General features: G+C 35.6%; 1 pseudogene; it reads left to right on the top strand.

Moving 5' to 3' along the window:
• Window positions 1-347: 347 nt before the first annotated feature.
• LOC143680393 (olfactory receptor 9G1-like) lies at window positions 348-1,321 on the top strand (annotated as a pseudogene).
• The last annotated feature ends 10,165 nt before the right edge of the window (window positions 1,322-11,486 follow it).

Here is an 11,486-nt window from a genome sequence, read left to right as displayed (position 1 = left end):
ATCTGATTCACTAAGAAAGATGTTAACAAATGATACGAGGTCCAGTATTTATGGGAAGACAAGTCACATTTTATTTTAAAAGACAAGCAGTTCATAAAAACTAAATTAACATTAAGAAGAGAATGCAAACACAAGAAAATACAAATTACAAGCCTTCATTTAGTTTAATATTCACATCTAGAAAAAAATGAGCTAACTTACAAATTCATAATTTCAAATGTAATTTTGAAATCCTAGTGATAGTTGCAAATTTAGAAGTATTAAATGGTATTTTCACTGACAAAGTCATTCTAAACTTCTAGACGAACCAGTGGTGTGATGTCATCTATTTAACATATGTTCAGTATATGCAGCACACTGATTCAATACGAGCACTCATTTACCCCCTCTTAGGTGAAAATCCTTGTAGCCATGGAGGGGGCAATCACACCATGACTCAATTCATCCTGGTGGGCTTCACCACAGATCCCGTGATGCAGTTGGTTCTGTTTGGGGTGTTCCTTGGAGTTGACTGTGGTGGGAAACACCACTCTCATTGTGTTGATCTGCAATGACTCCTGGCTCCACACACCCATGTATTTTTTCATTGGAAATCTGGCTATTCTGGATCTCTGGTATTCTTCTGTCTACACCCCAAAAATTCTAGTGATCTCCGTCTATGAAGATAAGAGTATCTCCTTTGCTGGGTATGTAGCACATTTCCTCTTCTCTGCTGGGCTGGCCTACAGTGAGTGTTTCCTGTTGGCTGCCATGGCTTAATGACCAGTATGTGGCCATCTCAAAGCCATTGCTTTATTCTCAGGCAATGTCCATAAAGCTATGTGCATTTTTGGTGGCTGCCTTATGTTTTGGTGGCTTTACAAAGTCTTTCATCATCACAAAAAGAAGTTTTTCTTTGAAATTCTGTGGGGACAACATCATTGATGACTTTTTCTGTGATTTACTTCCCTTGATGAAAATCGCTTGTGGCAGGAAGGATGTTTTCCAGGCTGCAGTGTTCTTCCTCCTGACTTGAATTGTAATTGCCCCCACTCTGCTCATCCTGACCACCTACCTCTTCATCATCATCATCATCTCAAGGATCCGCTCTACCCAGGGCTGCCTCAAAGCCTTGTCCACCTGCTCCTCCCACCTGACCTCTGTCACCCTATACTATGACTCTATTCTCTACACATATGCTCAGCCCCAGTCTAGCTATTCACTGGGTAGGGACAAAATAACTTCTATATTTTACACTGTGGGATTCCCCATGTTGAACCTCACGATCTACAGTCTGAGGAATAAGGATGTGAAAGATGCTCTGCACAAAATCCTCAAATAAATCCTGTTTCTTTTCCATTAAAAAGATGTAAGCAGGGAGCACTTGTAGAATGCTCATCTTCCACGTGGGGGACCCAGGTTCAATTCCTGGACTATGCACTAAAATGGATAAAAAGTTTTCAGGCAACATTGTTCTGATTTTTGCATCTCAAGACTAAGTAGTTTTGGCCAGTAATGATCAAGAATTGTCATAGATTTGAAGAATTTCCCACCCTGACAAGTGTCATTTCAGTAGACATAAGAAAAGAAAATAAGGGCAACCTCAGAGATAAAAGTCTAATATAAAATATAATAATTTGGAATGAATTTCATGTTAATTACAAACAAACTAAAACAAAAAAGAACCCTCTTCTTAAAATAATAGAGTAGTGTATTCTCTTTAACATAAGTAGATTTTAATAGAGTAATAAATATATCTGTACAGTAATTTCATAAAATTAGGGCAAAATATGTTAAATTAATTTGTATGATTTAATTTATAATATTATAAATATTAATTTCTAATATTTTCCTATGATTGAAAACTAATAAACAGTCTCACTTTTCAGTCCTATTGCAGAATTTAAAAAATTGTTTTAAATTTTTACTATTTACCCCAGAGCATTAGCTCAGAGATCTAGTAGTGCCTAGTAGTACATTAGGATAAACTTAGCTTAAAATCACTTATGAAATCATGATCTAACCTGTCTTTTTGTTTGGGGGGTGGTGCATGGTCCAGGAATCAAATCGGGTCTCCCACATGGCAGACAAGGACTCTGCCTGCTGAGCCACAATGGCCTGCCCACAATACTGCTTTACTCTTTTAGGGGAGTGGGAGGGGTGCATAGTCCAGAAATTGAGCCTGGTTCTCTGGCTTGAAAAGCAGGCATTCTAATCACTGAACCAGACATCTGGGTTTTTTTCTCTTAAATGTTTTTTTCCATTAAGGAAAAAATAATAAAGAGTCTATAGGTTTTCTTTTATGAATCATTCTATGGGCTTATGGTTTATTTTCTAGAGGAAATTGAATAGATTACTGCCATCAAAATTGTGATTTTCTGAGCACAAAAAGCAATTATTTTTATAAAACAGATAATAAGTATGGTGGAATAATCAAGGAAAGAAATGAAAGTCTATGTACATATGTTAGTTAAAAGAAAAATGTTGACATAGAAAATACAAACAGTGGTCTTTTAAATGGAGCAGATATACAGAGTTCCATGTAATTATGATTTATTTTTAAAAGTAAATCAGTGCTAATATAATTGATGTTTATAAGGGATATGTATGTTTATGTTTCTATCATGTAAGCACTGTTATGTTTATTCTGCTAGTTAACCGTGTAATTCCAGAAAAAGTAGGAGTGTCACACAGAACCAGGGAGGATCACTCAGAACTGATGGCTATACATATACCTTGGGAAAGTGATACCAAGGGATGCACAAATTATCAGCCTTTCATACATTAAACAACTGGAAACACACTAGGAGCAGTGGAATCCTAAAATGCTTGATTTAGCCAAATGTTTTAAAAAAGAACACTGCTTATGCTGACTCAGGCATTTTCTAAAACATGAGAGTTCAGTAATTCTCACTACTGATATTGAAGTTCATAGAATAACACACACTTTCTAAGTGTTAAACTACATCAGTATGTTATGATGACAGAAAATAAATTATTGAATATCAGCCAAAGTAAAATAGAACATATATTAAGTTGAGAGAAATGCTGGTTATAAAAATTAAACTGATACGGGGAAGGACATGGTGGCTCAGGAGGCAGAGTTTCACCTGTCATACCGGAGACCTGAGTTTGATTCCTGATGCCTGTGTATGCAAAAAAAAGATAAATAAGTAAATAAACTGATATGACAGATTTCTATGTAAGATGCGGTATTATCATAACCCTGAAATTTAACTACAAAACAGAAAATCAAACTGATGGAGGTGGCTTCTATTTAATATTCTTAGGAGAAGCAACCACGTTCCAGTGTTCAAGCCAGAATCAGGATAACTGCAGAGACTATAACCTAAGTAAGCTAAATGTATAGTCTTATTATTTTGTAACTGGAAAAATATCTCAACTCTAGAATCATGTCTAAACAATAACACCAATACCTTAATAGGAAGATAAAGAAAAGCTACTGATAATCATAGGAAAGCATAAAAATAAATATTAACATAATCAATGTGTAGTTACAAATATGACATCAATGTGCTAGAATATATATAAGTTTAGCAATAGGTTTTCAATCTCTGTTCTGGAAGTAGGTCATCTATACTTTATGGCTTTAAAGCATTCGAAAACACTTGGCCTATTAAGTTGAAGCTATAGTATAACTTATGAGGAAATTTAATTTTTCTAATTATAAATAATAAATTTAAAATATCAAAAGAAGATGATTTACAGAATATGACTTTTAGATATGAGTTTTATGAATTAAACATTGCATGAAGTAAAATTTTGTTTGGGTGTTCATACAAGAATCTCCTGAAATTAAATCTTCTAAAAGAAAATATACAACCCTTGATAGCCTTTTATAGCAGGACCAGAGCAAGGGGAATTTCTAGATTTCAGGTTCCTTATAAGCCCCTACATTATAAGTTAATGAAGTAACATAGATCCATGCAGCTGAGACATTCAAAATCACAATTATCTATTAAGTAATTACAAGTAAATATCATTGTCTATACGCCTTCTTGGTTCCATTATATTCTTTCATTCCTAGTCTCTCAGTTGAATTAAAATACTTACTTGGTAAAATATCTTAAACCTTCCTTCTTATGAGATACAGATGTTTGGCCATCTTGTTTCTATTGGGTGGTAGAATGTGGCCTTTCAAAGGGTATATGTTTCCTCTGACAGGGTGTTCTAAGAGAGCATGAAGAGATGCACCACTAAATATATGGATTACATATAAAGCTTTCCTTGACCCATTTTGTAGCATTTACTCATTGGCTTCTGGTGATTTGGATCAATGTACTTCTCAGTAAAGTGATCCCTGTAGGTTCAGGGCCAGTTGAGTCCTAGATGGCCAGGGGCATTTCAGATTCCAATTGATGAGGATACTGTTGATGTTTCTTTGGGCAAGCACTCTTCTTGATTGCATAGACTGCCTAATCACTGAGACTAGGGTTCTAGAGGCATGAAATAAAAGTTCTTGTAAGATATTTCATATAATAATAAAGAGACAGTGTAATCCAGAGTCTTCTGAGAAACAACATGGAAATGTAATTAAATGTACAGGGATTTTATTAGGGAAACAACTATGACTGTGCAAGGAAAAGTGAGGAGGGAAACATGATGCTGTAGGTGCAGAAACACAAGATGCAAGTCTGACTCCCAAAGGAAGGAGAAAAGGAAGGCTAGTTGAAAGCAAACTGTACCATTGTTCAATCTAAGGAAAGCTCAGAAAGATCAGCTAGAAGCCCAGAAGGTAAAATTATCTCTAAGGACAGTTGAGAGTCTAACAAAACAGGCTTTCCTTTAACTCTCTGTCATGCTTATTCACTGACTGTCAGTAGCATTTGGGAGGGATGATTTTGGTGTGAAAGTGGAAATGGATGGCAGAGCTCAACTAATAGGTCCTTTGTTCAAATACACTCTCCAAAATTGGAGGTTTGCAAGAATTGCCTTCTGGTAACTATAGATCACGCTTATTTCATACCCTTAGTTACTGGAGATATACATTCTTGATAAAGAAAGATGACATCATATATAGGCTAACATTTTAAAACATAGCACATCTTGGAGAACACCTCAACAATCATGATTGAGCTGTTTTCTAACTATTTCACCATTCCATGAAACCTATTATTTCTGGATATGGTCTAATAATAAAGCCCATATTTTCTGTGAACAGGAGGTCTTGTTGCTATTCCTTTTATATAATGCACCCCTCCATGCCATTTAACGGTTGGTGGGATACCATGTTGATGAATAAGCTATTATAAAGTCTACATCTAGAAATTATGACAGGAAAAATGAAGAAGAAAATGGATGCATAAAGGAAACATACCGAAAAAATGTTTATGTCCCCTAAAAGAAAAACATTGTCCCTGTAATTTTTGAATCTTAGAAGTAGTATAATCTAATTAGTCTACTACTCAAGGGTCAGCAATACTCCCAGAAAATGATTGTATATCAGAGGCATAGTGGTGGCTTCCCTTGTAGAAATTTTGCAGTGGATTTAGCCAAATCAAAAGCCTTGATGAGTAGATTCCATGTGGTCGAACCCATGCTAAGTGTTATGGCCATTTTGTATAGGGCTGATCGAGCATGAACTGGTGTGTGTGGGGAAACAGGTTGAATGTTATACACAGAATATGTCATCCCATCCACCTGATTAGTGAGAGCCTCCGTACATATGCATGTGTGGATCAAGGTGTGTTCATATGTTTGAATAAAAAGTGTTTAGGGCATCTTCTAAATTCTGTCAAAGATCTTGATGATTGGGTAACATGTGCCAGTCCTTCAGGTTCCTCAGTTAAGTGAGTTACCTCAGAGTGCATCACTTATCCCTCTAAGACTACAATGCTGACACTACTTTGAGCCTGGTTTAATTGTACAGTTCTCGAGGATCCAAATTTATTTTTATTCCTTTCAGATGATACAGAACTATAGCTTCTACATAACAAGACCAATGAGGACATTCTCTATGTCAGCTGTCCCTTGTACTTGAATACCATTATCACTAAGAAAACAGCTCACCAAATTAAAGGGGATTGCATGAACACATGTAAAGTTACTGTTGACTCTGTGCATATGGGTCCTTCTGTGCATATGGATCATTCAATTGAGTGTTTGCAGAATCCACTAATCTCTGCCCTTTCCTAAGGATTCAGTGTTTCATTTTGTTCAGTACATTGGCAAAGGGTTTCTAGAGGGAACAATTTTCTGTAGTTCCATGCAAACCTTCAGACAATAATTATCCTCATTCTAGGGTATTTTGATCTAATAGAAAGTAGAAAAGTGTGTTATATATCTGGGTTTCCAAACAATTAAATTTTATTTGACTATCTCTTCCAAGATTGATCAAGAATTTTTCCCACCATGGAATGGGTTACAAGTAACTGTGAAAAAAATTTTAATAGATTGTTGAGATCTAGTGAATATTCCTAAATCCTTCTTGACAAGCACTCTCAGGGTTTCTGCAGTGATAGAAGAACAAGGAATGATAAGAACTTTTTTATGAAAAAAAAGGGACAAGGCTGGCGGCCCAACAGACAGAGTTCTCACCTGCAGTGCTGGAGATCAAGTTCAATTCTTGGTGCCTGGCTATAAAATATATATATGTATGTATGTATATATATAAATATGTATATATGTACACACATATGTAAATATATATATGCACACACACATATATAAAGAGGGAAAAACAGTGCGGTCTTAGAAAATATATTTAAATATATGTGGAAGGAAAAATCAGAAATGTTAGTGCTAATGTGAATGGTGAAATTACTATGAATATTTGTACTAAGATATTATTTTTGATATTTTTGTGAATGTCCTTATTACAGAAAAAGGTGTTAAGCTTGTACTAATAGAAGCTTATTTAGAAGCTTAACTGAATTCCTAAATCTGAGCTTCCAGCTTCTCATTTGTAAAATATAATAATCTTTAACTTGCAGTGTTATAGGGAGTATTAGATAAAATATGTACCAAAAATTCTATATAGGCCCAGAATGAACTATAACTTTCTTCATGAATTCTTCTGGTAAAATAAAGTGATCACTGGGTTTAGAATAAGTGAGTTTTATTTGTCGTATGTTCAAAATTATTTCATTTGTTCTTCTTTTCACTTAGTGGGGCTATATGCAATGTTGTTCCTTGAAGGAGAGTACCATGGAGTGTTCATTATTTGAGAAAGAGGTCATGCTTTACATTGGTACACAATCCTAAATGAGCGAGGATATTTTTATAGTGTAAGCAACTCTTTAACAGTTTGCCAAATATTATGCTAAAATAAAAAGCACAGAGGTTAGAGAGCTATTTTCTTTGTACACAATTTGATCTTTATAAAGGAACTTTGAGGGGACACTGACAGATTGGGTTAGAAACCACAGAAAAAATATATAAATATGTCCTTAATCTTAGTTCATTTCTGTTAGTACCATTCTGTTGGTATGTAAATTGGTTATTTTTTGTTAAATTGTGACTCAGTTGAATGAGATTGGGCATAAACACTAACATGGGAGGCTTTATGAAGAGAAGGTCTGCTGGTTTGAAGGGAAGTATGTTCCCTAGAAAAACCATATTTTTATCTAAATCCCATTTCCTAAAGGCAGAATAATCCCTATTCAACACTGCATGCTTGAAGCTGTAATGAGGTCATCTCCCTGGATGATGTCATATAGTCAAGAGTGGTTGTTAAACTGGACTACGTGATGACATGTCTCCACCCATATGGATGGTTCTTGATTGGTTTATTGGAGTCTTATAAAAGAGGAAACATTTTATAAAATGGGAGATTCAGAGTGAGCAAAGCAGAATGACATAACCACGAGAAGCAGAGTTTACCAGCCAGTGATATTTGGAGATGAAGAATGAAAATGCCTCCCAGGGAGCTTCATGAAATCAGAAGTCAAGAGAGAAATCTAGCAGATGATGCTGTGTTCACCATGTGTCCTTCCCGCTAAGAGAGAAGCCCTGATTTTGTTCACCATGTGCCTTCTCACTTGAGAGAGAAACCCTGAACTTCATTGGCATTGAACCAATGTGTCTTTCTCTGGATGGACACCTTTGATTGGACATTTCAATAGACTTTTTTAAATTGGGACATTTTCTCAGCCTTAGAAATGTAAACAAGCAACTTATTAAATTCCCCCTTTTAAAAGCCATTCTGTTTCTGGTATATTGCATTCTGGCAGCTAGCAAACTAGAACAGAGGCCACTTGGAGGAGTAGAACCTGGAAATCAACAGAATAGTGAGGACATTGCCATGTGACATAAAGGTCAAGGAACCTCAATGATTGTCATCCCTGCAGAATGCCACTGACCCAGGGTGGAGCAAGGATCCTAGCCCATAAAATGCCAGAGAAAATTTCCTGTGCTTTAAGGCAAAACATTGTTTTGACATTTAGTCTAGCAGCCAGGAAACTAAGATGCACACCTTACTTAAAACAAATATTTTAAAATCCTAATCACATTTCTAGTAGTCCAGATATTCTATACCTCTTCCAAAGCAATACAATTTGTTCATCAAACTTCAAAACAAAGACAAATACAAAATAAATCAAATTTCACTTATTTCTCCCTAAGTACTCCCAAGAGTAGTAAGAGGATGAATTTTGAGGAAACTCTTTTTTATTGTCCCAAGAGGCACAATACCATTGGGAAGAATGTCAACAATACAACATTTTAGGTTTAATTTTTTATATTATAACAACATTATAATAATAAAGAGTAGTTTGCAAATATTTCATTGTTTTCAGTATAATGTACTTAATTTAATTATTGCAAGGTTTAAAAAGTATCACCAAGGCAATAATTTGGAAAATTCAAAAAGAACATTCATCAAAAAGGAAAAATGATGATATTTCATCTCTGTATTGCTTTTATGAAAGCCTCTTTGACATCCTTGCTCCTCAGGCTATAGATGAGAGGGTTGAGTAATGGATTCGCCATCATATAGGGCAGGGCAGCCACTCTATCTCACTCTAGGAAATAGTGGAGATGGGCCTTGAATACATGAACACAAGGACCCATAGAAATGCCTGACTTAGATCAGGTGAGAAGCACAGGTGGAGAAGGCTTTGTGCCTCCCAGAGGCAGAGAAGATCCTCAGGATAGCCAGGAGGATACTGAAGTAGGTGATGAGGATGACAGGTGTGCTGGGCAGTACTGTAAGCTCACCATGCCCAGAAGGACTTTTTCATAGACTTGGATGTCTGAACAGGACATTTTTACCAGTAGTGGAGCATCACAGAAGAAGTGGTCAATGATATTTTCACCACAGAATTTCACATGGAAAATGTTGGCAGCATGGTCTATGGCATTCAAGAGACTTCCTGTACAGGACCCAGCAACAAGACCAGCACAGAAAAAACTAGTCTTGGTACCTGAATAGACTAGTGGGTTATAAATTGCCACATGGCAGCCATAAGCCATGACTGCTAGGAAATAACACTCAGTGTAGGCTACAACTCAGGAAAAGAAAAGCTGGACTTCACACATTTCAAAGGACATACATTTATCCTCAGAGCACAAAAGGCCAGGATTCTGCGGGTATACACAGATGTGTACCAGACATCCAGGAACGATAGGCTTCCATGAATACATGGGTGTGTGCAGGTGAGAATCAGTCCAGATTAAGATAACAAGGGCCATGTTCCCTGACAAGGTTAACAAATAGAGTTTCAGAAATATTGCAAATAGAATCAGCTGCAATTGGGGACCTGATGTGAACCCCAGTAAGATGAATTTAGTGAGGAATGCATGATTTCCTATTTCCATATCTACAGAGGAAAATAGCTAATTAAGATTATAACCAAAAAGGATGTTTTTTCCCATGCAACAATTTAACAAGGACATCAATTAATTCAACAATTACCAAGAGGCTTATTTTTTATTGGTTATACAAATTTAGTCTTGAAGCTCATAGAAGTTACTAACAAGTTATTAACAGGCTACATGATTAAGTAAAAGAGATTTACATGAAAACACCAGCTCCAGATACTACATGTAGTGAGAACCCAAAAAATCTCAGCATTCCTACACATATAATTGACAGGTTCTTATGTCCCTGGCAATTTGTTGATATTTATATGAATACCAATATTGTGTTAACACTCCTGCTATTATTCATAATGTGGCAAAATTATATATTACACAGTAGGTGCAAGTTACTATTATTTCTTATTCTTAACCAGTTTTATCATCACTGCAACCATATAAAGCAGGAATTATTATGATTTTCTCTTTATAGTTAGTGAAACAGAAGAAAAGAGAGCCTTAATAACATTCACGTTCACAGGTCTGCAAAGAAAATGATAAAGCTATAGCCTTCTAGGGTGAACACCTGAATCTCTTTAGTTTTAAAAAACAGCTTTAAAAGTATTTATTTTAAGATAAAATGAGTGGTATGTTTTTCTTTCCAGTAATTATATGAGATTTAAATGCAGGGTTAGTGCATTTTTTTTGCAACCATGCATACTGAATATTGGGAAGTGCACATTTTCAATATCAAACATTGAGAAACCACGAATCCTTCAAAGATTATGTCCTTATATCCAAAGCTCCCCAAAGAAGGTATGAGGGAGACATACATTTGTAAATATTACCATTAACAAATTAGAGCTGATGGTCTCAGTAACCAAGTGACATCTTCCTTGGATATAGCAGCAGTGAGAGGTAGTTGAAGCCAAGAAAGGGTTGTGATTTGTTTAATGTTTAAAACATTTATCTTTGACTTGTATTTAAACTGCAAACAGAAGTCCTCTACTTGAGATACAGCATAGTGGCTTGTTTGGAAGAAATACATGGATGTTCTAATTTTTCAAGTAAACCTGCTAATGTTCAGAGACATTGACATTTGGTTGATGGCACTGGGTAAAAGCAGCCCCAAACCTGGAAGGCCAATTTATTTCTCCAACTCTCAGTGTAAGTGGTAACAACTCATTAGCACACAAAATACAGCTGTCTTTGCTAGATACCAAAGATTCTTTACAAGCTGGTTTCAGTTTACTTTTGCAAACTTCTGCTTTACTGTTTTTGTCTTCATCCACTCAGGACCTCAAAACAACTATATTATACACATTATCAATTACTCCTTGATAATATCACATATTTTAGGAAATTCATAGTTAGAGATACAGTATTGTGCTACCATTCATTTGGATGTTAAAATATTTTTTCTGAAATTTTCAGCCCAAAATCATGTTACCTTGGCAGGAATTGTTATTTTAAATATGTGCAAAATGTTGTCCTATAAAGTCACTGCCTCATTGTTTATTCAGAACATTCTCTATCACTTATATTTTGGTGTTGTACTCAGTGTTTGAACTTAAACACTGGTGATATGTCACTTTTCCTACATGGAAAGTCATAGCTGGGACTTCTTTAAATGCAACATGATTTGGACAAAAAATTAAACTATCTGGATGAATGAATTATTATTCTTCCCTTCTTGCCTTTAAAAAGGATAACAATGAATGAAATATATTTTCTGGTCTACTGCTTAAAAG

This window comes from Tamandua tetradactyla, chromosome 4, assembly GCF_023851605.1.
Source record: "Tamandua tetradactyla isolate mTamTet1 chromosome 4, mTamTet1.pri, whole genome shotgun sequence".
In the NCBI taxonomy this organism is placed as follows: Eukaryota; Metazoa; Chordata; class Mammalia; order Pilosa; family Myrmecophagidae; genus Tamandua; species Tamandua tetradactyla.
Note: the sequence above shows the minus strand (reverse complement) of the source record. Positions and strands in the feature narration are given on the sequence as shown.